Source organism: Lithobates pipiens, unplaced genomic scaffold (assembly GCF_037356315.1).
Source record: "Lithobates pipiens isolate NorthernLeopardFrog02 unplaced genomic scaffold, aLitPip1_a1.2 Scaffold_23, whole genome shotgun sequence".
In the NCBI taxonomy this organism is placed as follows: Eukaryota; Metazoa; Chordata; class Amphibia; order Anura; family Ranidae; genus Lithobates; species Lithobates pipiens.
Window position 1 is genome coordinate 128,545,978 of NW_027507785.1, and position 26,387 is coordinate 128,572,364.

The window sequence follows — 26,387 nt, forward strand, 5'->3', positions numbered from 1 at the left end:
ATAACTGGTGTGATAGACCAGTGGCCCCCCAAAACGACAGATTGAAGTGGGGTGTTATATACCTTCTTCTAGATATACTGCACTTCTCTAGAGACTTTTGTCACAGGGTCATTTAAAAAATGACAGGCAGAGGAAGATGCAGGCCCTTCCGCAGGGGTGGTAGGGGTAGGACAGGAGCAACATGCTTGAGCCAAAGTGGCAAATTGCAGAAGGTGTGTTTGATTATGTCAAAGGATGCACCAGACTTGGTTGAGTGACTCACTCAGCCTTACTCTTCTGCACCCTCCTCATCCTCTCGATCTGCACCCTCTTCACTCTCTGCTGTGTGCACCCCCAAAGATACTACCACCAACACCACCACCACCATATACCCTCCGCTTGAGTCACAGGAATTATTTTCCGATCCATCACAAGACATTGCCGATGCACAGCCATTCCTGGCATTGGATCAGGAAGAAGAGGTAGCAACAACCGCCACTCAGCAGTCTGACAACAGTACCCAGATCACCCCAAGGAGGTTGGTCCCTGGTGTTGCTGCCTACTCCGAGATCTCTAATTATATCGGTAGGGAAAGTGACGTAGATGATGAAGTGTCTAGTGATGTCACATGGGTGCCCACAAGAGAGGAAGTGGAAGGGAGTTCAGAGGGAGATATGGACCAGCAGAGGGACAAACCAGACTGCTAATGTATCAGGAGCGAGGCATCAACCATGTACGGTCACATCTGGCACTCCCAGGATGCCGGCACATGGCTCCGCAGTGTGGGCTTTTTTAATGTGTCCCCTGCTGACAATAGTGTTGCCATCTGCAGCCTTTGCAGTCAACGCATAAGTCACGGCAAGCCCAACACTCACCTAGGGATGACCACCTTAAGAAGGCACATGAGCTGCCATCACCGAGCCCAGTGGGAGCAATAGAACTCACAAAGCCACACTCCAGGCTCTCACCATCCAGCCTCTTCTACTTCTCCTCTCTCCTCAGAATTGTCCTCCACTCCACCTTCCATCATGCCGTCCTCACGTTTTTCTGGAAAAGGGCAGGCTACCTTGGGCCAAATGTTCGAGCGTAAAAAAATGATGACGCTGGATAACTCTCTTGCCCAATGGTTGACCGCTGGCTTGTCAGAACTGATAGCCCACCAACTACTGCCATATAAACTGGTGGACTCAGAGGCCTTTCGAAAATTTGTGGCCATTGGAACACCACAATGGAAGGTCCCAGGAAGGAAGTATTTCTCACAGAAGGGCATCCCAGAGCTATATGGCCATGTTCAGCGGAAAGTGAATGTATCTCTGGCACACAGTGCCTGTGCCAAGATGCATCTGACCACATACATGTGGTCTAGCAAACACGGGCAGGGAAGGTATATAACTTTTACTGCCCACTGGGTGAACCTTCTGACGGCTGTCAAGCATGTAACTCGTGGCACCCATGTAGATTTGGTTTTACCTCCACGAATTGCATGCAGGTCTGCCTCTTCTTCTCCTCCTACTCCATCCTCCCTCTTCTGCTCGGCTGACTCCTCCTTTTCTGCTGCTAGCATCTCTTCTGCTGCGCCGCCCAAGATCCCCAGAACCTATTCGACATGCCAGGTGAGACGTTGCCATGCTGTGCTGCGTCTGTTGTGCCTGGAAGCCAAGAGCCACACTGGCCCTGCACTCCTTTCAGCTTTGCGTTCAAAGGCAGATCAGTGGCTAACACCGCTCAATTTGACATTTGGTAAAGTGGTGTGTGACAACGGTGCCAATCTGCTTAGCGCATTGAAACAGGGCAAAATTACACACGTGCCATGCATGGCACACGTCTTAAACTTGGTCATGCAGCGATTCGTTGTCAAATACCCTGGGGTCGAGGACATCTTGCGGCAAGCAAGGAAAATCTCGGCCCATTTCAGAAGATCTTACATGGCCATGGCTCGCCTTGCTGACATTCAGCGGTGACACAATCTGCCGGTCAGACGTCTTATTTGCGATTGCCCAACGCGATGGAACTCAACCTTCTATATGTTTGATAGGCTGCTCTAGCAGAAATGTGCAGTTAACAACTACCTGTACGAACTCTGTGGCAGAACAGGTTCTGGGGAGCTTGTTTTTTTTTTCCAGTGGCTGCTCATGCGCGACACATGCAGACTTCTGCGGCCATTTGATGAGATCACCAAACTGGTCAGTCGCAGCCATGGCACCATCAGTGACATCTTACCTTTATGCCTTCTTTATGGAGCGTGCATTGTGTCGTGTCATTGATCAAGCCATGGAGGAGCAGGAAGATGAGGAAGTCGCATTGCTGGATGAATTCCCAGGGGGGGGGCTACTCTATCTGAGACAAGTCAACAATAGGAGTCTGAAGAGGAGTCTGAGGAGGATGGTGCCGGGGCGGATGAGGAGAAGAGCATGCTTTAAACCTTTCTGGGATCCCTGTTGTTGTCCTTGGATGGGGGGAGGGGAACGAGGAGGACGACATTATCCTGGATGATGAGCAGGAGCCAGGCCACCACACTGCTTCCAGTTTAGTGCAAATGAGGGCCTTCATGCTCCAGTATTTTAACAGGGACCCCCGTATAAAAAGCATAAAGGTCAAGGACCAATACTGGGTGGCAATGTACTTAGACCACCGGTACAAACGCAAAATGGCGGAAATGTTACCACCACCACCACAGAGGGCTGTCAGAATGGAGCACTTCCATTCCTTGCTTAGAGAAATGCTGCATTCTGTTTTTGCGTGCGCTGGCAGAGGAATTCCCACTCCCAGAGAAAGAGTTGCGGGTACCAAGCCAACAGCGCCTGCAAGAAGAGGGCGGTTTGAAGTTGTGTTGGTCACTTCTGATATGAGATCATTCTTTCAGCCGACCCATCGACAGGTGTCATCCGGATCCAGCATCAGGGAACGCCTAGACCGGCAGGTGTCCGACTACATCGGGTTAACAGCCGATGTGGACGCTCTGAGAAGTGATGAACCCCTGGACTAGTGGGTGGGCATGCTTGACCTCTGGCCAGAGCTTGCACAATTTTCAATGGAACTATTGGCTTTCCCCTCGTCCAGTGTCCTGTCCGAAAAAACGTTCAGCGCAGCAGGGGGGATCGTGACGGATAAACATACTCGCCTTGCTCACAACAGTGCTGACTACCTCACATTTATAAAAATTAATGAGGCGTGGATCACAGAGGAATTCAACACATGTGACCAGTAAACCATGTACAGTGGTGTGAAAAAGTGTTTGCCCCCTTCCTCATTTCCTGTTCCTTTGCATGTTTGTCACACTTAAGTGTTTCGGAACATCAAACCAATTTAAACAATAGTCAAGGACAACACAAGTAAACACAAAATGCAATTTGTAAATGAAGGTGTTTATTATTAAAGGTGAAAAAAAATCCAAACCATCATGGCCCTGTGTGAAAAAGTGATTGCCCCCTAAACCTAATAACTGGTTGGGCCACCCTTAGCAGCAACAACTGCAACCAAGCATTTGCGATAACGTGCAATGAGGCTTTTACAGCGTCCTGGAGGAATTTTGGCCCATTCATCTTTGCAGAATTGTCCTAATTCAGTTACATTAGAGGGTTTTCGAACATGAACGGCCTTTTTAAGGTCATACCACAACATCTCAATAGGATTCAGGTCAGGACTTTGGCTAGGCCACTCCAAAGTCTTCATTTTGTTTTTCTTCAGCCATTCGGTGGTGGACTTGCTGGTGTGTTTAGGATCATTGTCCTGCTGCAGAACCCAAGTTCGTTTCAGCTTGAGTACACGAACAGATGGTCGGACATTCTCCTTCAGGATCTCTTGGTAGACAGCAGAATTCATAGTTCCTTTTATCACGGCAAGTCTTCCAGGTCCTGAAGCAGCAAAACAGCCCCAGACCATCACACTACCACCACCATATTTTACTGTTGGTATAATGTTCTTTTTATGAAATGCAGTGTTCCTTCTACGCCAGATATACTTGGACACACACCTTCCAAAGAGTTCCACTTTTGTCTCATCGGTCCACAGAATGTTGTCCCAAAAGTCTTGGGGATCATCAAGATGTGTTGTGGAGAAATTGAGACGAGCTTTGATGTTCTTTTTGCTCAGCAGTGGTTTTCTCCTTGGAACTCTGCCATGCAGGCCATTTTTGCCCAGTCTTTTCCTGATGGTGGAGGCATGAACGCTGACCTTAACTGAGGCAAGTGAGGCCTGCAGTTCCTTGGACGTTGTTGTGGGGTCTTTTGTGACCTCTTGGATGAGTTGTCGCTGCGCTCTTGGGGTAATTTTGGGCGGCCGGCCACTCCTGGGAAGGTTCACCACTGTTCCATGTCTTCGCCATTTGTGAATAATTGCTTTCACTGTGGTTCGCTGGATTCCCAAAGCTTTGGAAATGGCTTTATAACCCTTTCCAGACTGATAGATCTCAATTACTTTTTTTCTCAATTGTTCCTGAATTTCTTTGGGTCTCGGCATGATGTGTAGCTTTTAAGGATCTTCTGGTGGACCTTACTGTGTCAAGCAGCTCCTATTTAAGTGATGCCTTGATTGTGAACAGGTGTGGCAATAATCAGGCCTGGGTGTGGCTAGAGAAATTGAACTCAGGTGTGGACAACCACAGTTATAGTATGTTTTAACAAGGGGGGCAATCACTTTTTCACACAGGGCCATGATGGTTTGGATTTTTTTTCACCTTTAATAATAAACACCTTCATTTACAAATTGCATTTTGTGTTTACTTGTGTTGTCCTTGACTATTGTTTAAATTGGTTTGATGTTCCGAAACACTTAAGTGTGCCAAACATGCAAAGGAACAGGAAATGAGGAAGGGGGCAAACGCTTTTTCACACCACTGTATATGCATAACTCTATAAACTATTTATATAATCTAGCACACGGACCTTTTTTTTACCTTTTGGCTCACTTGTACAAAAAAAAGCACACCGTACTATATGCCCGTACCCTCCTGTTTGAAGAGTTTGAGCGGTGTCATATTTTTGGGTCCCACAGCGAGTTGCTGGTATCCGTGCTTGTGTCAGTGTTCTCTATCATGGTGCTGGTGTGGTATCAGTGCTCTCTATCATGGTGCTGGTGTCAGTGCTCTCTATCACAGTGCTGGTGTCCGTGCACTTTATCTCGGTGCTTGTGTCAGTGCTCTCTATCTCGGTGCTGGTGTCAGTGCTCAGTCTCTATTGCAGTGCTGGTGTCAGACAGTGAGGAAGATAGCAGCGGAGAAGCCAATCAGCAGGCAGTGCCAGCACCATGGCTGAGGATCAGCACTGGACTGGCACCTCCAGATCACCACAGTGGAGCCCTGCATAGGTGGGGGTAAGGGCCGGGCAGAGGGAGGGGTCAGGGGCTCAAGCACAGGTTGGCATACTGGGACACTGGCACAGGACTGCACTGCCCTGACTGTGGCACTGATCATCTCCTGCACCCCCTTCATAGCCTGTCCTGACCTTGCCTCTCCTCCATGGCCTTCGTGCGCTCCTGAATTGACAAAATTTCACAGATAAAAAAAAGAATGCTTGTCGTTGTCGATCCCAGATTCACTTAATACTTCTGATATATCAGTGTCCATGTTGTGGGACTATGTGTGCACAGCTAGTAAGTATTTTGTGGCTGAAAATGTGACCTGGAGTTTTTTAAGGTTCGCCTGCCATTAAAGTGAAGGGGGTCCGCCGCAAACCTTGTGGTTCGCAAACTTTTGGGCATGTTCACGGATCGTGTTCGCGAAACATCCCGTTGGAAGTTCGTCCATCACTACTTCTGCTTATACCACTGCACTTACAAGGAAAGGGGGCACATCATTTCACAATCCACACACTCTGCTTTGGATTTAAAAAATAAATAAAAACAAAAGGACCAACAATCTGTATATGACAGAACTGAAAGCTCTCAGCCAGATCAAAAACTATAAAACAACTAGCTGCAGGTGGCAGGCATCTATCCTAACAGGAAGTGTGGACTTGATGTGATGGGTCTGTTATATTTAAATTTTATTTATTATTGCTCTCACATCATGGACTGCAAATCAAGTTATTATCAGACCTTTAGATTTCATCTTTGTAGAAAAACTTCTTATGCATCCCATCCATCTTGGCTTTGTTAAATACTATTTAAGCTGTATTCCAGTTAATGACCTCATCTTAATCTTTTTTCTCTCTCAATAAGGGCTTATTGTATAAATGTAAATATACAAAATTGTTATCTTAATCTAAACTAATCCCATTTTACAAATTTCCCCAATAACTTGGATTTCATTTCCAACCATAGGTTGTCTAAACCAGTTACACTATATCATTAATAAAATTGTTAAACTAATATCAGAAATTAATACTCAAGTGATAATATCAATATCACACCCTAATTATAATATATATCCACAGATATATTTCCTTGAAGGAGGACATTTTACTTAATCTCCCTTTTTTAAATGCACTGTTTCCACTATCAAAAGATATTCAATTTGTGTAATACATAGTTAAATGTAACCTTCATTTTACCATGTTTGGAAAACTGATTCAAAAATAATTGTGATCGCATTGTTTATCATTAGATTAATTAACCCGGCACATTTTGTTATGATATACGTGTAGTCATATCATGGGTGTCCTTGTCACTAATGTCTCACCCTAGCACATTCTTTTATGAGACAGAGAAAAGGGAGGGGGTCTGCAAAGAGCTAACATCACACACAAGATGTAGAACTAAAGGTTTCAGCATTCACACATATACATGAATATCTCTTTAAAATCACTTGCATCTTTTCCCATTTGTGTACAACACATGCATATCATTCTCTCACTTTCTTTTAACTCTTTTTACTATTCCCTGCTTAAATTCCGCTTTCCTTATTTTGTTCTGATATCCTTTGCATCCCATGTATTGTAATCCCATAATTCACATACTCTAGCTTCTATGATTCTATGATCAGACAGGCAGCCATAGTGCTCATCCTATCTCCCCTCTCTGACAACATATAAAGAATTCTTTTTTTAACTCTCATTTCTCTGTTTTGACTTTACTAGTTGTAGTGCCTCACCCCAAATGTATCCCAACTTAACATCAAAATTTCTCTTTCTGTCTTTTTCTGTGTTAATTACCACCCTTGATCCATCCTGCTCACATAGATGGCTGTTTCTCTAGCTGTTTACTCTGCATGATTATTAGTCCCTGTGGACTTTGGTAACCCAGTTACCCATTGTGGATCCCTGTCCACTCTAACCATTTATCTAGGGGCTCAGTATAGGCAGAACCGCACCTTCAGTTCATATATTTTATAGTGCTCCTCTTGCGCTGGGAATTTTTTGAGGGTCTCTTACCCTTCATTTGCTTACTTAATTTAATGCCAGTAATCACTGGCCAGTCTTTTTCTCTTCTCTACTTGTGCCTGCACCCCCTTGCCTCTATTCACCCCCCTAAAGTGAATACTTTGTAGAGCCACCTTTTGCGGCTATCACAGCTCCAAGTCGCTTCGGATAATTCTCTATGACCTTGCCACATCTTACCCCTGGGATTTTTGCCCATTCCTCCTTGTAAAACTGCTCCAGCTTCTTCAAGTTGCTTGTGAACAGCAATCTTTAAGTCTGACTACAGATTTTTTATTGGATTGAGGTCTGGGCTTTGACTAGGCCATTCCATCACATTTACATGTTTCTCCTTAAACCACTCAAGTGTTGCTTTAGCAGTATGTTTGGGGTTATTGTCCTGGAAGTTAAACCTCCATCCTAGCCCAAAAACAGAGTGGTACAAGTTTTGCTCAAAAATATCCCTGTATTTAGCACCAGCCATCTTTCCCTCAACTCTGACCAGTTTCCCAGTCCCGACTGCTGCAAAACATCCCCACAGCATAATGCTGTCACCACCATGTTTCACTGTGGGGATGGTGTTCTTTGGGTGATATGATGTGTTGGATTTGCGCCAGACATAGCATTTTCTCTGGTGGCCAAAAAGTTCAATGTTAGTCTCCTCAGAGCACCTTCCTCCATACATTTTGACACTCTCCCACATACCCTTTCACAATCTCAAAAAGCGCCATTTTGTTTTTGCTGAAAGTAATGGATTTCTTCTGGCCACTCTGCCATAAAGCCCAACTCTATGGAGCATACGGCTTATTGTCCTCCTATGTACAGATGCTCCAGTCTCTGCTGTGGAACTCTGCAGCTCCTCCAGAGTTACCTTTGGTCTCTGTGCTGCCTCTCTGATTAATGCCGTCCTTGCCTTGAGTTTTGGTGTGTGCCCATCTCTTGGCAGGTTTGTTGTTGTGCCATGTTCTTTTAATTTTGTTATGATAGATTTGATGGTGCTCCCAGGGATCATGAAAGATTTGGATATCTTTTTTATAACCTAACCCTGAGTTGTACTTCTCAACAACATTGCCCCTTACTTGTTGGGAGAGTTCCTTGGTCTTCATGGCAGTATTTGGTTAGTGGTGCTTCTTGCTTAGGTGTTGCAGCCTCTGGGGCCTTTCAAAAAGGTGTGTGTATATGTAATAACAGATCATGTGACACTTAGATTGCACACAGGTGGACATCATTTCACTAATTATGTGACTTCTGAAGGTAATTGGTTGCACCAGAGCTTTTTATGGGCTTCATAACAAAGGGGGTGAATTATCAGTTTTTTTATTTCTGAAAAAAAGTTTTATGTATATATTTTTTCTTATTTTACTTCACCAACTTACACTATTGTGTTCTGATCCATCACATATAATTCAGATTAAAAAAACATTGAACTAAAGGCTGTAATGTAATAAAATAGGTAAAAAGTCAAGCGGTTGAATACTTTTGCAAGACACTGTAGTTACATAGTAGGTGAGGTTGAATAAAGACACAAATCCATCAAGCCCAACTTATATGGTTGGTTGTATTAGCCATAGAACACATACCAAAAGAAAAACTTATTGATAATGAAAGATTTTTACAATTATGCAGGCGTGAAACGTTCTGGATACATAAACTTTGCAGTTCGTCACAGTTTCAATAAAGAACTGGAAGTACATAATGTACTTTGAGTTTTAGATTATGGTATTGATTTTCTTTACCCTTATTATTAATATTTATATTAATGTGATATGGTCACAATACTTTCCCTTGCTTATCTTTCTATGATGAGGTCAGAGGTAGTATCAGTAATTTGTATTTTTGGTGGTGTTTTTAGTTATTTATCTTTAGCTAGTTAATTATGTTCCTCTAGACAACACAATAGGTTTGTTAAAAGCCCCTTTATAATCATGTCCCATTCAGGAATCAAATAATAATGCACTGAAGTACTGATTCAATTTTATTTTATTGTGTTTATTTTACTTTTGAACTGATGTATTGGTGGTTTTATTATTTTTTAATTGTATAGCATTTTATAGCATGAATAGGTATCAATGTTTTTGTATACCTTTAATCTGGGTTTCATTGTTCAATTGCTAGCTATTTGGCCTGGCAGAAGCTGTGAGCAGTCTTTCTCCAAGATTTGACAAAAAGGCCACACCACAAAACATGTAGCATTGGAGACCAGAGATGCTGTAGATCTTCGGGGACTTCCGATTGGAGGTTGCTTAGCCATTCCGCGACACACATCAAGTTAGACACTTCTTGTATCTCAGTTCTGGTGTCTCGGCCAGTCCATCCAGACAGTGGACAGTATTACACCTGTTGGTCAGGTGTTTTTGGCTAGCACCTTTCCCCACTGTTGTTAAATTTACAGTGTCTTAAAAAGGTATTCATACCCCTTGAAATTTTCCACATGTCATATTACAAGCAAAAACATAAATGTATTTTATTGGGATTTTATGCGATAGACCCACACAAAGTCGCACATAATTGTGAAGTGAAAGGAAAATGATACAAAATTTCTTACAAATATTTAAAAAGTGCGAACTGCATTTGTATTCAGCCTCCCTAAGTCAATACTTTGTAAAAACTACCTTTCACTGCAATTACAGCTGCAAGTCTTTTTGGGTATGTCTCTACCAGCTTTGCAAATCTAGAGTGAAATTTTTGCCCATACTTCTTTGCAAAATAGCTTAAGCTCTGTCAGATTGGATAGAGAGCATCTGTGAACAGCAATTTTCAAGTCTTGCCACGGATTCTCAATTGGATTTAGATCTGGACTTTGACTGGGCCATTCTAACACTTGAATATGCTTTGATCTAAATCAAGGATATGCAATTAGAGGACCTCCAGCTGTTGCAGAACTACAAGTCCCATGAGACAAAGAAAGATTCTGACAGCCACATGCATGACACCCATAGGCAGAGGCATGATGGGACTTGTGGTTTTGCAACAGCTGGAGGTCCGCTAATTGCATATCCCTGATCTAAACCATTCCCTTGTAACCCTAGCTGTATGTTTAGGGTTATTGTCCTGTTGGAAGGTGAACCTCTGCCCCAGTCTCAAGTCTTGCAGACTCTAATAGGTTTTCTTCTAAGATTGCCCTGTATTTGGCTCCATCCATCTTCCCATCAACTCTGACCAGCTTCCCTGTCTCTGTGGGGATGGTGTGATTGGGGTAATCTGCAATGTTAATTTTCCGCCACACATAGCGTTTTGCTTTTAGGCCAAAAAGTTAAATTTTGGTCTCATCTGACCAGAGCACCTTCTTCCACATGTTTGCTGTGTCCCCCACATGGCTTCTCGCAAGCTGAACTTCTTATGGCTTTCTTTCAACAATGGCTTTCTTCTTCCCACTCTTCCATAAAGGCCAGATTTGTGGAGTGCACGACTAATAGTTGTATGTGGACAGATTCTCCCACCTGAGCTGTTGATTTCTGCAGCTCCTCCAGAGTTACCATGGGCCTCTTGGCTGCTCTCTGATTTAATGCTCTCCTTGCCTGGCCTGTTAACTTCAAGTGACCGGCCATGTCTTCGTAAGTTTGCAGTTGTATGATACTCTTTCCATTTTCGGATGATGGATTGAACAGTGCTCCACAAGATATTCAGAGCTTGGGATATTTTTTTATAAAATAACCCTGCATTAAACTTCTCCACAGCTTTATCCCTGACCTGCCTGACCTGCCTGGTGTGTTCCTTGGCCTTCATGACGCTGTTTGTTTACTAAGGTTCTTTTACAAACCTCTAAGGGCTCATACACACTGCAGCTAAAAAAAACAGCTTTTTACAGGTGTTTGAGCTTTTATTTCTGCCTATAAAAGCTTGAAAAAGCTTGTTTGTTTTTCTTTTTTTTGTGCTCTTTCTCATATTTTTATTGAGCTCTTTCTAGCTATTTCAAGCCCTGTCCAGCTTTTTTGGGCATAAGTGTTTTTTTCACAAACCCTCTTAGATAGTATTTTCTTAACCACTGTATAAACTAAACAAAACAACACTTTTGTATGCGTTTTTGAGCTCTTTCAAGCTCTTTGAGCACTAGCTCCTCTCAAAAATGTGAGTTTGGTGTGGGTTTTTTCTGCCTGTAGAAGCATATACATAATAAAAACGCTTAAAAAAGCTCAAGTGTGCATGAACACATTGGCTAACATGTAGGGGAGTTTCTAGGCAGAAAAAATAAGAGCTCAAAAGCCTGTAGGAGCCGTTTCTTTGAGCTGCAGTGTGCAGGAGCCTTAAGGGGTTCACAGAACAGCTGTAATTATACTGAGAATAAATTACACACAGGTGGACTCTATTTACTAATTAGGTGATTTCTGAAGGCAATTGCTGTTCAGATGCTCTCCCTCCAATCTGACAGAGCTTGAGCTATTTTACAAAGAAGTATGGGCAAAAATGTCACTCTCTAGAAAGCTGGTAGAGACATACCCCCAAAAGACTTGCAGCTGTAATTGCAGTGAAAGGTGGTTCTGCAAAGTATTGACTCGGGCTGAATACAAATGCAAGCCACAATTTTCAGATATTTATTTGTAAAAAATCATGAAAACCATTGTTCAGTTTCCTTCCACTTCGCAATTACTGTATGTGCCATTTTGTGTTGGTCTATCACATAAATTCCCAATAAAATACATTTACATTTTTGGTTGTAACATGACAAAATGTGGAAAATGTAAAGGGGTATGAATACTTTTTCAAGGTACTGTATGTTGTCACTGCACACCGCGGATGCCTATACAGGTGCATCTAAAAAATTTGAATATCCTAAAAAAGTTAATTTGAGTTATTCAATTCAAAACGTGAAACCCATATATAGATTAATTACACACATATATATTTCAATCATTTTTTTATTTTAATTTTGATGATTATGGCTTACAGCTAGTGATAACTCAAAACTCAGTATCTCAGAAAATATGAATATTTTGAAAAAGCTCAATATTACAGTGTCTTGGGTGGAGGCAGAGATCATAAATGCACATTATTTGCCGACTATCTTTCTTTTATTATTTATCATAGACCCTATCTAATTTGATTTCACTTCTATCTAAATTTGGAGCATTATCAGGCCTGACAGTCAATCAATCTAAATCAGAGGCAATGGATATTAATCTTTCTGCCTCAACCCTGACCTCTATATGTGCTTCCTTTCCAATTCGGTGGTGTAAGCAGGCCTTCTCCTACTTAGGAGTAAAATTCATCCCTGGCGTTATCTACAATACATAAGGCAAATTATGTCCCTCTTTCTTCTACGACAGAAGATTTAAAGAACTGGCAGAACCATAGTCTTTCGTGGATGGGCAGAATTGGTGCCATTAAAATAATGACTCTTCCCAGAATTCTTTATTATTTTAGGCTCCTACCGATACCAGTTCCCATGACATTTTTTAAGCAACTCCAATCATTAATTTGTAAATTGATCTGGAGCCAGGGAGGGTGCAGAGTGGCTCAATCTTACTTGTATGTCTCAAAATGGCATGGTGAATTGGAGGTTCCACACTTTTTGCATTACCATAGAGCGACCCAGTTGGTGCAACGCCTATCAAATTTTTTCTACAATTTGTTAGCCTGATTGGGTGAAAATGGAGGCTCAAGCGAGTTATCCACTCTCTATGGACCTTCTACTGAAGTTACCACCTAGGGAGCGTAGAGCCATTCTGAGCCGCACTCTCTCTCTCACTGAGTCTAGGTGACCAGGATCATAATACTGTAAAGTCGCCTCATACCTCAGTGGCCCCCATTTTCAGAAATCTGCACTTTCCCCCAGGACAACACTTGAAACAGTTTGCATGGTGGATTAATAAAGGACTATACAAGATAGCACATTTTATAGATCATAAGGGCGCATAAGAAAGCCCTCTTACTTTCGAGATACTCTGGAAATGCCCCCAACGGAGTTGTTTCGACTCTGCTAAATCACCCATTATTTACAATCACTTTGTCAAGATCAGGGGGACATTACCACTAGAACATTTCACGAAAATAAATGCCTGAGCGGTCCTAGGATGGGGGGTAGTATTTCAGAGTTATTTATTCTGTTAATGGATCAGGGCTCTAAACTCACCTATCAATTAGTCCAAATGGTCGACCATTGTGCACAAGAGAATTTTGAACACTTCTCTGGTTGAGACAAACTACAAAATATTGTTATGATGGTACCTCATTCTGATGAGGCTAGCTAAAATTTACCCAGATGCACCGCCTCTCTTTTTCAGGGGGTATGGCCAGGAGGGCACAATGCTCCACATCGGCTGGACGTGCCGAATGTCAAAAGGTTTTGGATAAGAATTTTTAACTTGGTTTAATTGGTAACTGGAGTGAATACACTTTAAAATCGTTAAGTTAACGCCTTATTTTCTGATCTTTCGAGTGAACTGCCCAGACATCTTCGAACCCTCCTCTTTTTTATCTTTTTTCCAGCTAAGACCACCAAAGCACGAGCGTGGAAAACCCCTCTTGATAAATTTAGCATTAGTGAAAAAAATATTTTCCTGGATTATGATAAATAAAAAACTAACTAGTATCCTTCATGATCAACAAAATTGGTTTGAAAGGGTTTTGAACCCCTGGATTAGATATCTCCAGGCACTGTGAGGGGTGGGGTGGGGGAGGAATCAGTAGTCTGGAGCATGGTGATCGACCGCAAACCTCCTCTTTCTCCATTTTCTTTTTTCTTCTGCTTTACTTACTACTTCCCTTTTTTTCTTCTTTTATTCCTTCATACAACCTCTAACTTTGCCCTATTTTGGGTTCCCACACATTTGATAGTGGGCTCCAAAGTTACGTTATACTAGATAATGAGTTTTCTATTATGACTCTAAGTTAGTAAATCTGGTTCCAATACATGAGAGTCCCTCCACAGAGATGTTTGCGGTCTTCTTCTATGCAAGGCTTTTTGAAATAATACAAGCAAAATAGTCTTGACTTGTTATAAATGTTAATAATAATAATAATGTTAGGTATACAGGGAATAGTTTTCATTGATCAGTGAGTTCAAGGCATCTCATGAATCACCACCTTGTTTTTAGGACGGAAATGGTTATGGTTGGTAACCTTGATATGGTATAGTTATAAAATGATCCCACCACATTGATCGGACACTATTGTAAACACTGTTGTTGACATGATATTTGTGTTATTGAGAATGTTATTGTCTGTTAAAAAGTTCAGTATTGTAGACTCATGGGGTTGATTTACTAGAGGCAAATCCACTCTGCACTGCAAGTGCACTTGAAAGTGCAGTTGCTGTAGAGCTGAAGGGAAGATCTGAAATGAGGGAATCTCTGCTGATTTTATCATCCAATCATGTACAAGCAAAAATGCTGTTTATTTTCCTTGCATGCCCCCCTCAGATCTACAGTGAATGCATTTCCAAGTACACTTGCAAGTGCACGGTGGTTTTGCTTTTAGTGAATAACCCCCCATGGTGTCACACTTTAATGAACTAATTAACTCAAAACACCTGTCTGGCTCAGTACATTACACAATCATGGTGAAGACTGTTGACTTGATAGTTGTCCAGAAGACTGTCATTGACACCCTCCACAAGGAGGGCAAGACCCAAAAGGACATTGCTAAAGAAGCTGGCTGTTTACAGAGTGCGGCACAGTGGTGTAGTGGTTAGCACTCTCACCTAGCAGTAAAAAGGGTCGCTGGTTCAAATCCCAACCACGACACTACCTGCCTGGAGTTTGCATGTTCTCCCTGTGCTTGCGTGGGTTTCCTCCGGGTACTCCGGTTTCCTCCCACAATCCAAAGACATGCAGGTAGGTTGATTGGCTTCTGTCCAGGATTGGCCCTAGTATATGGATGGGGACCTTGGATTGTGGGCTCCTTGAGGGTAGGGACCGATTTGAGTGTTCAGTGTTCAGTGTGCAGGGATAGGGGCAATTGTGGACACTCACTCAGGTTGAACTGGATGGACTGGTGTCTTTATTCAACCTTACTAACTATGAAACTATGAAACTATGAAACTATGAAACAAGCATATTAATGGAGAGTTGAGTGGAAGGAAAAAGTGTGGTAGAAAAGGTGCACAAGCAAAAGGGATAACCGCAGCTTTTAGAGGATTATGAAGCAAAGGCCAGTCAAGAATTTGGGGGAGATTCACAAGGAGTAGACTACGGCTTACGGCTGATGTCAGTGCTTCATGAGCTACCACTCACAGATATATCCAGGACATGGGTTACTGTCGCATTCCTGGTGTCAAGCCACTCCTGAACCAGAGACGTCGGAAGCGTCTTACCTGGGCTAAGGAGAAAAAGGACTGGACTGTTGCTCAGTGGTCTAAAGTTCTCTTTTCGAGTGAAAGTAAATTTTGCATTTCATTTTAAAATCAAGGTCCTAGAGTGTGGCGGAAGAGTGGAGAAGCACAGAACCCAAATTGCATGAGGTACAGTGTGAAGTTTCCACAGTCAGTGATGATTTGGGGAGCCATCTGATTGGGAGAACACATCTGCTGGTGTTGGTCAACTGTGTTTTATCTAGTCCAAACTCAGCACAGCCATCTACCTGGAAATTCTAGAGCACTTCATGCTTCCCTTTGCTGACCAGCTTTATGGACATGCTGATTTAATTTTCAGGCAGGACATGGCACCCGCCCACACTGCCAAAAGTACCAATACCGGATTTATTGATCATGGTATCACTGTACTTGATTGGCCAGCAAACTCGCCTGACCTAAACCCCATAGAGAATCTGTGGGTTATTGTCAAGAGGAAGATGAGAGGCACCAGACCCAACAATGCAGACCAGCTGAAGGCCGCCATCAAAGCAACCTGTGCTTCCATTCCATGCAGTGGCACATTGTGATCTCCTGCCGCATTGATGCAGTAATTCATTCAAAAGGAGCCCAAGTATTGAGTGCATACTATACTGTACATGGACATACTTTTCAGTAAGACAACATTTAAAAATCCTTTTTTTTATTGGTCTTATGTAATATTAAAATTTTCTAAGATACAGCATTTTGGGTTTTCATTAGCTGTAAGCCATAATCATCAAAATTAAAAGAAAGAAATGCTTGAAATATATCACTCTGTGTGCAATGAATCTATATAATATGAGTTTCACTTTTTGAACTGAATTACTGAAATAAATAACTTTTTTGATGATATTCAAATTTTTTGAGATGCACCTGTATAAACTCTCTCATCCTTACTATCACACACTCTGGATTTAGAATCTGAAATTATTTGTGACACATACTGTGGAAATTGGTTGGAATATCTTTAGGTTTCTAATAAAGTGTTTTTATGGACATTATTGATCGGTTTGACATTTTATTCACAATGTCAATGAATGCTAGGTATTATAATAGCAGTCATATGGCTCAATAGAACTACTGTTGACATCAATCAAGTCCTTTTCCTGAACAATTGTTTGTTGTTTGTTTTGCCTATTCTCTAGTGGGACCTTGTAGCAGCCAGACAGCTGGGACATTATTCATCCACAATTTGCCACAGAGGTCTAGCCTCTGAGCCTTTTTTCTGTGAGTCTTTGGCAGTGTAGCAAAGGTGCAGCCTGTGGATTTGACCACAGCAGAGGGCATCAAACCTGTTGGATGCTGACGATTCTGCTGGTGGTTATAGCTATGCAAGAAATAAATAATGACATGAGTAGTGAGACTGGTAAGAATACTTTTTTTTTTTTTTTACTTTTGTTTTGTTAGATTTGAATCTTACTGGCATGATTAAGGCTTTAAGCAAGCCTTAACCATGCTCCGATATTTAAAAGCTTTGAACATAATCAATATGCCCACTGCTTGGTAAAGCAACTGAGAGAACTCCCTTTGAAATGGTATCAAACACCCATCGCTTTTCATCTTAGTACATTTAACGCAATCGAATAAACATCTGCCAGTAAACTATTTGTTAAAAAATTCTTACCCCTCAGCATTTGCCGTTTACAACTTGCAATGCTGCTGGCTTCTGCTTCCTTAGTGCTGCTTTGAACTTCTGGTTTTCACAGGATATAGTTAACAGTGGACATTGCAGTCTGGAGTCAGTCTACAGGACTAGGACACTAGGCAGAAAAACAACTTGGCACATCCTATGGGCAGTCCTCTCTGCGATAGGCAAGCCAGTTACCGTGCCCAATGTTCAGGAGCTAGGCCCTGTGTCATGACCGTCCTGGCGTTCCGATCGCACATGGGAGATCTGCCCGCAGAGGCCTGTTGAGAACCTGTCGTTTCCCTTTAGCGCGTGTTAACGAGAACGGACGCACGCGGGTGCGCGTTGGCATGATCGGGCGCACGCGGGTGCGCGATGTGGCGAACGAGCGCACGCAGGTGCGCGGGGTCATGAACGGGCGCATGGCCACTCGCGGGGGCACGCAGACTCGTCGTGCGACCGCTTTGGCGCCCTAAAGGTTTCTTAAGGACTCTGCCTCCGTTCCCCTCTTGCTGTCCAGTCTACAGCGTGTTCGGAGATTCTGCATCTGTTACCTGTTGCCTTGATTCCTGTGACCCGGCTTGTTCTTGACCACGTTCGTTTGCTGCCTGCCACCGACTACCTGCCTGTCTGACCACGTCTCTGCCTCTACCCTTGTACCGTTGTTGACCGCCTGCTGCCGACCCGGCCTGTACCCGACTCTGCTGTTACCTACCGACCCGTTCGGATTTCCAGTGCCTGCTGTCTCCGCTGACGACCTCCTGCCGTTCCTGCCTTGATCTGCCTGAGCCTGCCGTCCTCCGCTGACGATCGTCTGCCCTGCCAGTCCTTCTGCTTGTGCTTGCTGTCACCTGCCGACTGCTATCTGTGTTGCTGTTGTCTATCCGGACCTGCCTTCACTTGCCAGGCACTTGTGCCCCCTGAACTTTTGAACCTCTGTTACCACCTTCAGGGGTTCTCGAGCCAGGGGCTACGAGAGGCCGCTCCCTGCATTCCGGGCTCGCCTACCAGGTACGTGACACCCTGGTTCCCTTTCAGGGCCTGTGGTTCCACAGACCCTTTTTGGTTTTTCCTTGCCTTTTTTCAGGAATTTTTCTCTGAAGATCTTCTATCAACAGCCGAGCTGGGCGACGGGCTGGATAATTTAGATCCAATGGTCACCTTGTCTGGCCATGAGCGCATGCAGACCTTTATCTACATGCTAGAACAGGGTGCCCAGCGAGTTAAATGGCTCATGGGGACACATATGATCAGGTGTCGGAGTCTGTGTCACAGGATTACTCTGGCCGACAGCCCCCAATTTAGTGGACAGGAGGATTTGTTATGGGAGCCTTACCCACATGCTCTGCTGGACTGGTAAGTAATTGTTCCCTTTTTTCCTTCCCTGGACGCAGTGTGGGATGCTACAACTCCCTGAGGTGGTTGGTACTGAAGCATCCCCTCCTTTCCACTGGCCTCTGGTGTCCCCTCTGTCCTCCCTATCTGTGCCTCTACCTCCTACCTTTTCTTTGGACCTGGCCTAGATGTCAGCCTTGATATCTTGTTCAGTACCTCAGGCTTATGCTAAAATGGCGGACCAGTTGGTGCCGGGATTGAAATACATTTGTGACTGGGCTCAAGCCCATGGGCCCCGCCTAATGAGGGGCCCCGCGGGCCCCCCTGTTTATGTTTTAAATAGCAAATCTTCTTTACATTTAAAAAACACTAGGTGTGCGCGCTATAGCCGAAAGATGGCTGCAACGTGGACTCCAATTGCCGGGAGGATGTCCCTGGACATTCTCCTGTTTACTTCCCCAATGCGTGTCCCTTGGACATAGCCAATCACAGATCGTGCTAAATGGCCAAATACAGCAGCCATTTAGCACTCGATCACAGTGTCCAATGGGAGATGGTCTCATATGTAAACATATGAGATCATCTCTCATCGCCAGCTCTCCCTCCTCCCACAGAGACAGTGTGGGAAGAGGGAGAGTGAACGGCGGCAGCGTCAAGGTAAAAAAAAAAGGGGGAAAATAAAGTGCTTACAGTGCCACATGTCCCCAGTGCCACCTGCCACCAGTGCCACGTATAAGTGCCATCAGTGTCACGTGTCATTAGTGTCATCTGTCAGTGTCATGTATTAGTGCCAAATATTAGTGTCATCTGTCATCAGTGTCACGTATTAGTGCCATCTGTCATCAGTGGCATGTATTAGTGCCACGTGTCATCAGTGCCACATATTAGTGCCACCTGTCATCAGTGTCCTGTGTCATCAGTGCCATATATTAGTGCCATATGTTATCAGTGCCACATCAGTGTCACATGTCATCAGTGCCACATCAGTGTCACATGTCAATGTCCTGGTGCTCCAGGGCCTTCAAAAGTGTAATAGGTAGTCAAGAAGTTAGATGTTTAATTTATGCTCCTAGAACACGTGAGGGTGCTCCCTGAATGTTGGGCCTCTCTAAGTGGCTAGGCAGTGAAAAAGTCCCACACATGTATTATCGTAATACTCATGAGGAGTAGCAGAATGTATTTTGGGGTGTCATTTGTGGTATACACATGCCATGTGAGAGAAATAACCTATTACAATGACAATTAATGAGATTAATTTAACATTTTTAATAGACTTCAGCAATTAACATAAATTATGTAATTTTGTTTGTTTGTTCAAAATCGTGATCTCCATTTTTATTCTCAGTTTATCCTGAATTGTGTAGCTCTAATACATAGCTTGTGTATGTATCATTTTGCTCTATTTAAAGTAATGTATAGAAGGTAGGGCCCGAAAGTGACTTAAAGCGGGATTCCACCCTAAAGTGGAACCTCCGCTGATCGGATCCCTCCCCCCCTCCGGTGTCACAATTGACACCTTTCAGGGGGGAGGGGGGTGGAGATACCTGTCAAAGACAGGTATTTTCACCCACTTCCGGGCATAGACTCCCGTGGGAGTCTACGCCATTTCCTGCCCTGCCGCGCTGTCTGCTGGGACACACACGGGTCCCAGTGACAGCGCGGAGATTTCCTATTGCGCGGCGCGGCTCGCGCATGCGCAGTAGGGAACCGGGAAGTGAAGCCGATTCGCTTCACTTCCTGATTCCCTCACCTAGAATGGTGACTACAGCAGCCGAGAGCCGAGCGATCGATCGGCCTTGGCTGCCGGCATCGCTGGAACCCGGGACAGGTGAGTGTCCATTTATTAAAAGTCAGCAGCTATAGTATTTATAGCTGCTGGCTTTTAATATTTTTTTTTTTGGTGGAATCCCTCTTTAAGCCTAGGGGCTCCCACCACCCTAAGTCCTGCCCTGTTTGTGATACATCTTTTGATGCTGCTGTCCAAGCTCTCTGTCTCAGCAGTGGCGCTTTAGCAAGTCCCTTGTCTTAAGTGTTGGTCTGCTGACCAGACTAAAGAAGGCAGTGGCAGACCTGCCCTGCCAGGATGATTGTGACAGAAACTGGGGGTAGGGGAGACCAGGGATACACACATGTAATGTGGGAATTGCAATATGTAGGTGGAGCTTTGTGTGGGTGTGAATTGAGTTTGGACAGGGACACAGGGGGCCCTATAATCTTCAAATGCCCGGGGGCTCCATGAGTTGCCAGTCCGCCCCTGCACTAGAATTAAATGCTACAAACACATCCTAGGCTGCATTGTGTCTGAATATCGTATTTCTTTTGCCTTATGCCATGTTCATGTGACATTGTGGTACTTACTCTTCTCACTGATCTATGAGTGAGCCAAGTGCAAGACCTTTGATACCATTGTAGCAAGGTCTCCGGCCTCCTTCAGCCTAATGAGGACCTTCAGGGCCAGAGATAGCTGACATCCTTCTGTATGTGGTGAGTTTTAAGGCATAGTGGGTTTAATGCAAGGTAGATTCATTGGGCGCCAGACACTTCTTGAATGCAAAGAGATTTTTATTTATCTTAACAGAACTTGGGATAGAGGGTTAGGCCCAGGACACCCTTAGGTAGTTGCAATGTTAATTGGCAGACGCCGGAGACTTCAACAGGAGGACAGCCATGCAGGAAAAGGCTTCAAGCAACAAGCTGTTTCCAGGGCCAAAACTAGGGGGGGGACCTGCCCCAGGTGGTGCATATAGGGGGGGTTCTGCCAGTGGTGCTGCCCCCACCCGCACTGAGGACCGCTGCTCTAAGTGTGTTATTACCACCCAATCAAGTGTAATGGACAGGCAGGTCTACCTCCTAGTTTTGCCCAGTGCCCAAACAGCCTATGTCTTTTATGCGTGAGGCATCTCAGAGAAGAGGAGGCTTAAAAAAGGCCCTGGACTGGGGGGTCAGAGGGGGCCCTAGACTGGGAGGGGGTGCAGAGGAGGCCCTAGACTGGGGGTTGCAAAGGAGGCCCAGGACTGGGGGGTGCAGTAAAGGCCCTGGACTGTGAGGGGGTATCTGGAGGCCCTAGACTAGGGCAGCAGGTGTCTGGAGGCCCTGGACTATGAAAGGGGGATCGCGGAGGCCCCCTGGACTAGGAAAGGGGGTGCCTGAAGAACCTTCCAGCTTCAGGGAAAGAGCCTGGATTTAAAACCTAGAATGAGGAAGAGCTTGCCTGGGCCCCGGAGGGTGAGTTCATACTCTGCCAATACTCAACCAATACTCTGCCATACCCTGCCATAATCTGCAATACTCGGTAATACCCAGTCATACTCGGCGATACCCAGCCATACTCGGCCAATATTACAGTGGGGGAGATGTCCATTACAGTTGGTGAGATGACATGGATATTACAGTGGGGGAGATGATGTGGATATTACAGTGGGGACTATATGGTGGTGGAATTTTCACAGGTTTTTGCAAATTCAATTATTATTTGCTGTTCCGAAAAATGATCCGATCTGTGACTCTGATCCAAGGAAAAATCTGATCCGTGAGTTTTTTGATCCGTTGCACCCCTAGTTGCCATGCACAGCTATTTCAAATTCTGACTGCACCAGATTTGATGAATTCCCCTCACTGTGTTTTACATTTGTGACTCCTGACTACTGCATTCTAAGTACAGCACATTCCTGTTTAAAATGCTTCTAAAGGCACAATATTTTAATCTTCATGCATTCTATGCATAAGGGTTAAAAAAAAAAAAACTTTGTGCAGCAGCCCCCCCCCCCCCGCCCCTTCTTGATCCAGTGATGTCCGTGAGAGCCTTGGCTGTCCAGGAACTCGCACTCCTGATTGGCTTTTGGCAGCAGCGGGAGCCACTGGCTCACACTGCTGTCATTCACAGCCAGTGAGCCAATCAGAAGACGAAAGGAGCAGAGGCGAGCCATGGCTCTGTGAATGTACACACAGAGCCATGGCTTGGGAGTTTGCTCCTGTTTTGGTGCCCCCATAGCAAGCTGCTTGCTGTGGGGACACCCAGAAAGAGGGTAGGCCAGGGACCCAAGAACAGTAGGATCTAAGCTGCTCTGTGCAAAACCACTACACAGAGCAGGTAAGTATAACATGTTTATTGTTTATAACAAAAGACACAAATTCAATATCACTTATTTAGCTGAGTGTAGTAAAGGATATGCAATAGAACAGTTTTATTTAATTAAAATTGGTGTACTGAGGCTTGTACTGTCTGCTACATACTCACTTGTGGCACATTCATTAAGCATATGACCCTTTAAGCCCCGTCCACCGTTGATGCAATCTGACCACACCCACAGTTTTGGCGTGGTGCTGCTATATTGCCACATACCATTTGTCTTGTTTGGGGGGGTGCAAAAAATGTCCAGCCCCGGATGCCAGAAGTGCTAGCTACACCACTGGCTGCAGTCTTTACCAGTTTCTAACACAAAGAGTAACAGTTCCTTCACTTCCACTACAATCACTTCTTCTAATTCTTCAGCCCACTGAGCTCCCAGTCTCTCCCACTAGACTAGATGATTCACTGCCACTGAATCCCACGTGGTTCTCCAATCTTCACTGTAGTATCTTCCTCAAGCATCACCCCTGCTTCTCTGCTGGGTCCCTAGCTTGGCACTCAAGATACTTCTCAAGCTTCACCACACTGGCCTGCTCGATCCCTGGCTTGACACACAAGGTTGCTCTGCAAGCGTCTCCTCCACTGGCTGGGTCTCTGGCTTGATATCCGCTGAAGTTTCACGATTCTTCACCATCCCCAGTTGGTGAGAATTCTGCTCTGGTATTTGCTGCAGCTACTCACTGTGGTCCCTGGTAATAAGGTGGTTGGTCCCTCTACCTCTGACCACGAAAGGTTCTCCGTCCAGTAGAACCATCACTTCTGGTTCGACTGCAAGCCACAATCCCAACCCTGCGCTGTTTTCGTGCTTCTGGATAGGACTTTGCAGCCAGATGTGCCCAGGATAGGCCCAAACTCCAACCTAGCAGCCCTGGCAATACAACACATGTCCACCCAGACAGCTATCCAGGTGGCACAGAACCATGATCACCTGACTCCACCTAAATATATAGGTTCTCCCAGCAGGCCAAGGGATTTAAGAAAACCCCTGCCCATTGGCTGAGATGCCCCATGTACTCCTAATCTGTCCTTGTCTTATCTAATCTCACCAGGTACCTGGCCACCTAGCGACAGAAGAGTGAAGTGCAGCAATTCTAGACTAAGCCCCCGTACACACGGTCGGACATTCCGACGGAGAATGTCCAATCAGACCGTGCTGTTGGATAATCCAACCGTGTGTGGGCTACATTGAACTTTTTCCGTCGGAATGTCCGACCAACAGTTTGAGAGCTGGATCTAAAATTTTCCGACAACATGATCCGATGCACGTCAATTCCGATCGTGTGTAGCCTAGTCTGACGGACAAAGTGCCACGCATGCTCAGAATAAATTCTGAGACGGAAGCGCTCGGTCAGGTAAAGCTAGCGTTCGTAATCGATATAGCACATTTGTCAGGCTGCAATGTTAAAAATTTGTTTATGAGTGAAGTTGTTTTGCTGCTCATATTCACACACACTTCTCCAAAACTTATTTCTTTATTCTTTTTCCTGGTTTCATGAATACAATATTTTTATTCGTCAGCTCTCCTGAATCATTTTTTGTTTAAATTTAGTGGTTGGGTTTTTAATCAAGATTTCCTTTTTTGACATTTTGCTCATCTTCGTAATTTTTTTGGTGTGTTTTGTGTCAACTTACCACAACACCATTATTATCTTTTTATTTTATGGTTTTATTTTTTAATCTCTAGGAGGTTGTTTGGTGTTGGTGCCCCTTGTTATTAATTTGACTTTTTTTTGACTTGGTATTTTTGAAATGTACCTGCCTACTCACAAATAAACTGTCCTTTTTGAAGTAAACATAGGCAAGCATTTCTTGAACCAAAAAAAAAACAAAAAACTTTAGGTGTCAAACAAATAAAGAGGGAGGCAACGCTGGAGAAACTGGGGAAATTAGAGAAGCCTTTGGCCCCCAGGACAGACATCAATTATTTAAAGGCAAAAATTGGTGGCCTGAGGAGTCCATATCTGAGGGAGAGCAGTCTGGTCCTGAAGTCCAAGAAACCCGGAACAGCAGCAGATGACATCTATGTTCCCAGGCTGTGGTCATACCACAGCCTGCATCTTCTGTCAGACCAGAATGAACCCAGGTCATCACTCTCTGGTCTTCCTTCCACGCTTCCTTCCAGGTTGTGGCTGTGGTGCTGGAGGTGTGGCAGAAGGAGGAGGAGGAGGAGCATGGTCCAAGTCACACGAGTGTGTTGTTTGTGTCATTTGGCCCTTCAACCCCTTATTTAAAGTTTGGTTAATTAGCTCCTCACACATGAGGCATTGCCCCTCCTCCTTTTGCTGCAGTTTTCACGCAGCCAAGGCGGCAAAGGCTTCTTGATATGTGGGGGTGGCTTTGAGGGCTGCAGAAGCCTCCCCAATTAGCTTGAGTACTGACTCCTCCACATCCCCCCCCCCCCCTTTCTGGCCCTTTTGGGTGGAAGGCGGAGGGGAGGGACCTGGGATTGAGTCGGGCTCCTAGGCCTGCCCACCTCTTGGCTACCACTTACCCCTGCCTCCTCCTGGCTGCCACATTCAATGCCCTCCTCCTGACTGAGGTCCTCCTGTGTATGAAAAAGGAGCATAGTTTTAATTTTTGGGTTCATCAAACACAAACAATTTTCAGCTCTTGACTGTTGCAAATTGTTAACAAATAGAAAAGACTATCATTCTGAGCCCAGCATTTTTCATTCTTGGCCCAAATATTTTGGCCACTACTGTCTACTGATATGGTCTGACAGAAAATGCAGCCTCTCACAGTAATACAGCCTGGGGACATAAACTTCATCTGTTGCAGCTCCAATTTTCATGGACTCCTCAGGCCACCAATTTTAGTTTTTAAATCGGTGATGTCTGCCCTGGAGACCACCAGCTTCACAAACTCCAGCAGTTTCTCCATCGCTGCCCGCCTCTTTAATTTGTTGCTTTTTTTTTTTATAAGGTGTTTATTTAAAAATGTTTCCAACATACAGCATATAAAACAATCAGTATACATGGCGAATAGTCTCCCTGCAGAGGTGCATACAGAGGTATCGGTGGAGATGCCCCACTGGAGTAAACAGAACTGTTACTGTTATATGCAAAAACACAGAAAAAACCCCAACAAAACAAAGACACAACAAAGGACATACAGGCGTTCCATCACACACACACAGCACACTCACACAAGTCACCGTCCCACTGTGCAGTATTATTTTTAACATAAATAGCAGCCTCGTAAGGTCATACAATAGCCGATTACCACCCTGGTTCGCCCCTCCCCCCTATACCCGGCATCACCCTCTACATTGCCAGAGGCCCTGGCCCTACCCCTACAGTCCCCCCAGGTGGTCCTGCGAGGATAGCACCGTCCCCCAGAAAGAACTAGAGACATCCAACCACGGTTGCCACACCTTATGGAACTTTTTCAAGCAAGCTCTGTTTTTATACACAATTTTAAATTTAGGGAGTTCACCATTAATAATACCATACAGGGATTGAATTCTAGGATGAACATTCTCTTTCCAGTGCAATAAGATTACTTTACGTGCATAAAATAAAATGGTACGTAGAAGAGTCCGAGCTGATGTTCTGTGGACAAAGTCATTCAATATACCCAGCAGCCCCACCTCAGGGGTTTGAGGCACCGGGAGAGCAAGATGATCATCAAAAAATGTAAACAGGTCCTTCCAATATGTATCCAGTCCAGGACAACTCCCAAACATATGAAATAAATCAGCATTATCATAAGTACATCTAGGGCACAAGGCCTCAGTTCTCAGACCCATTCTAGCCA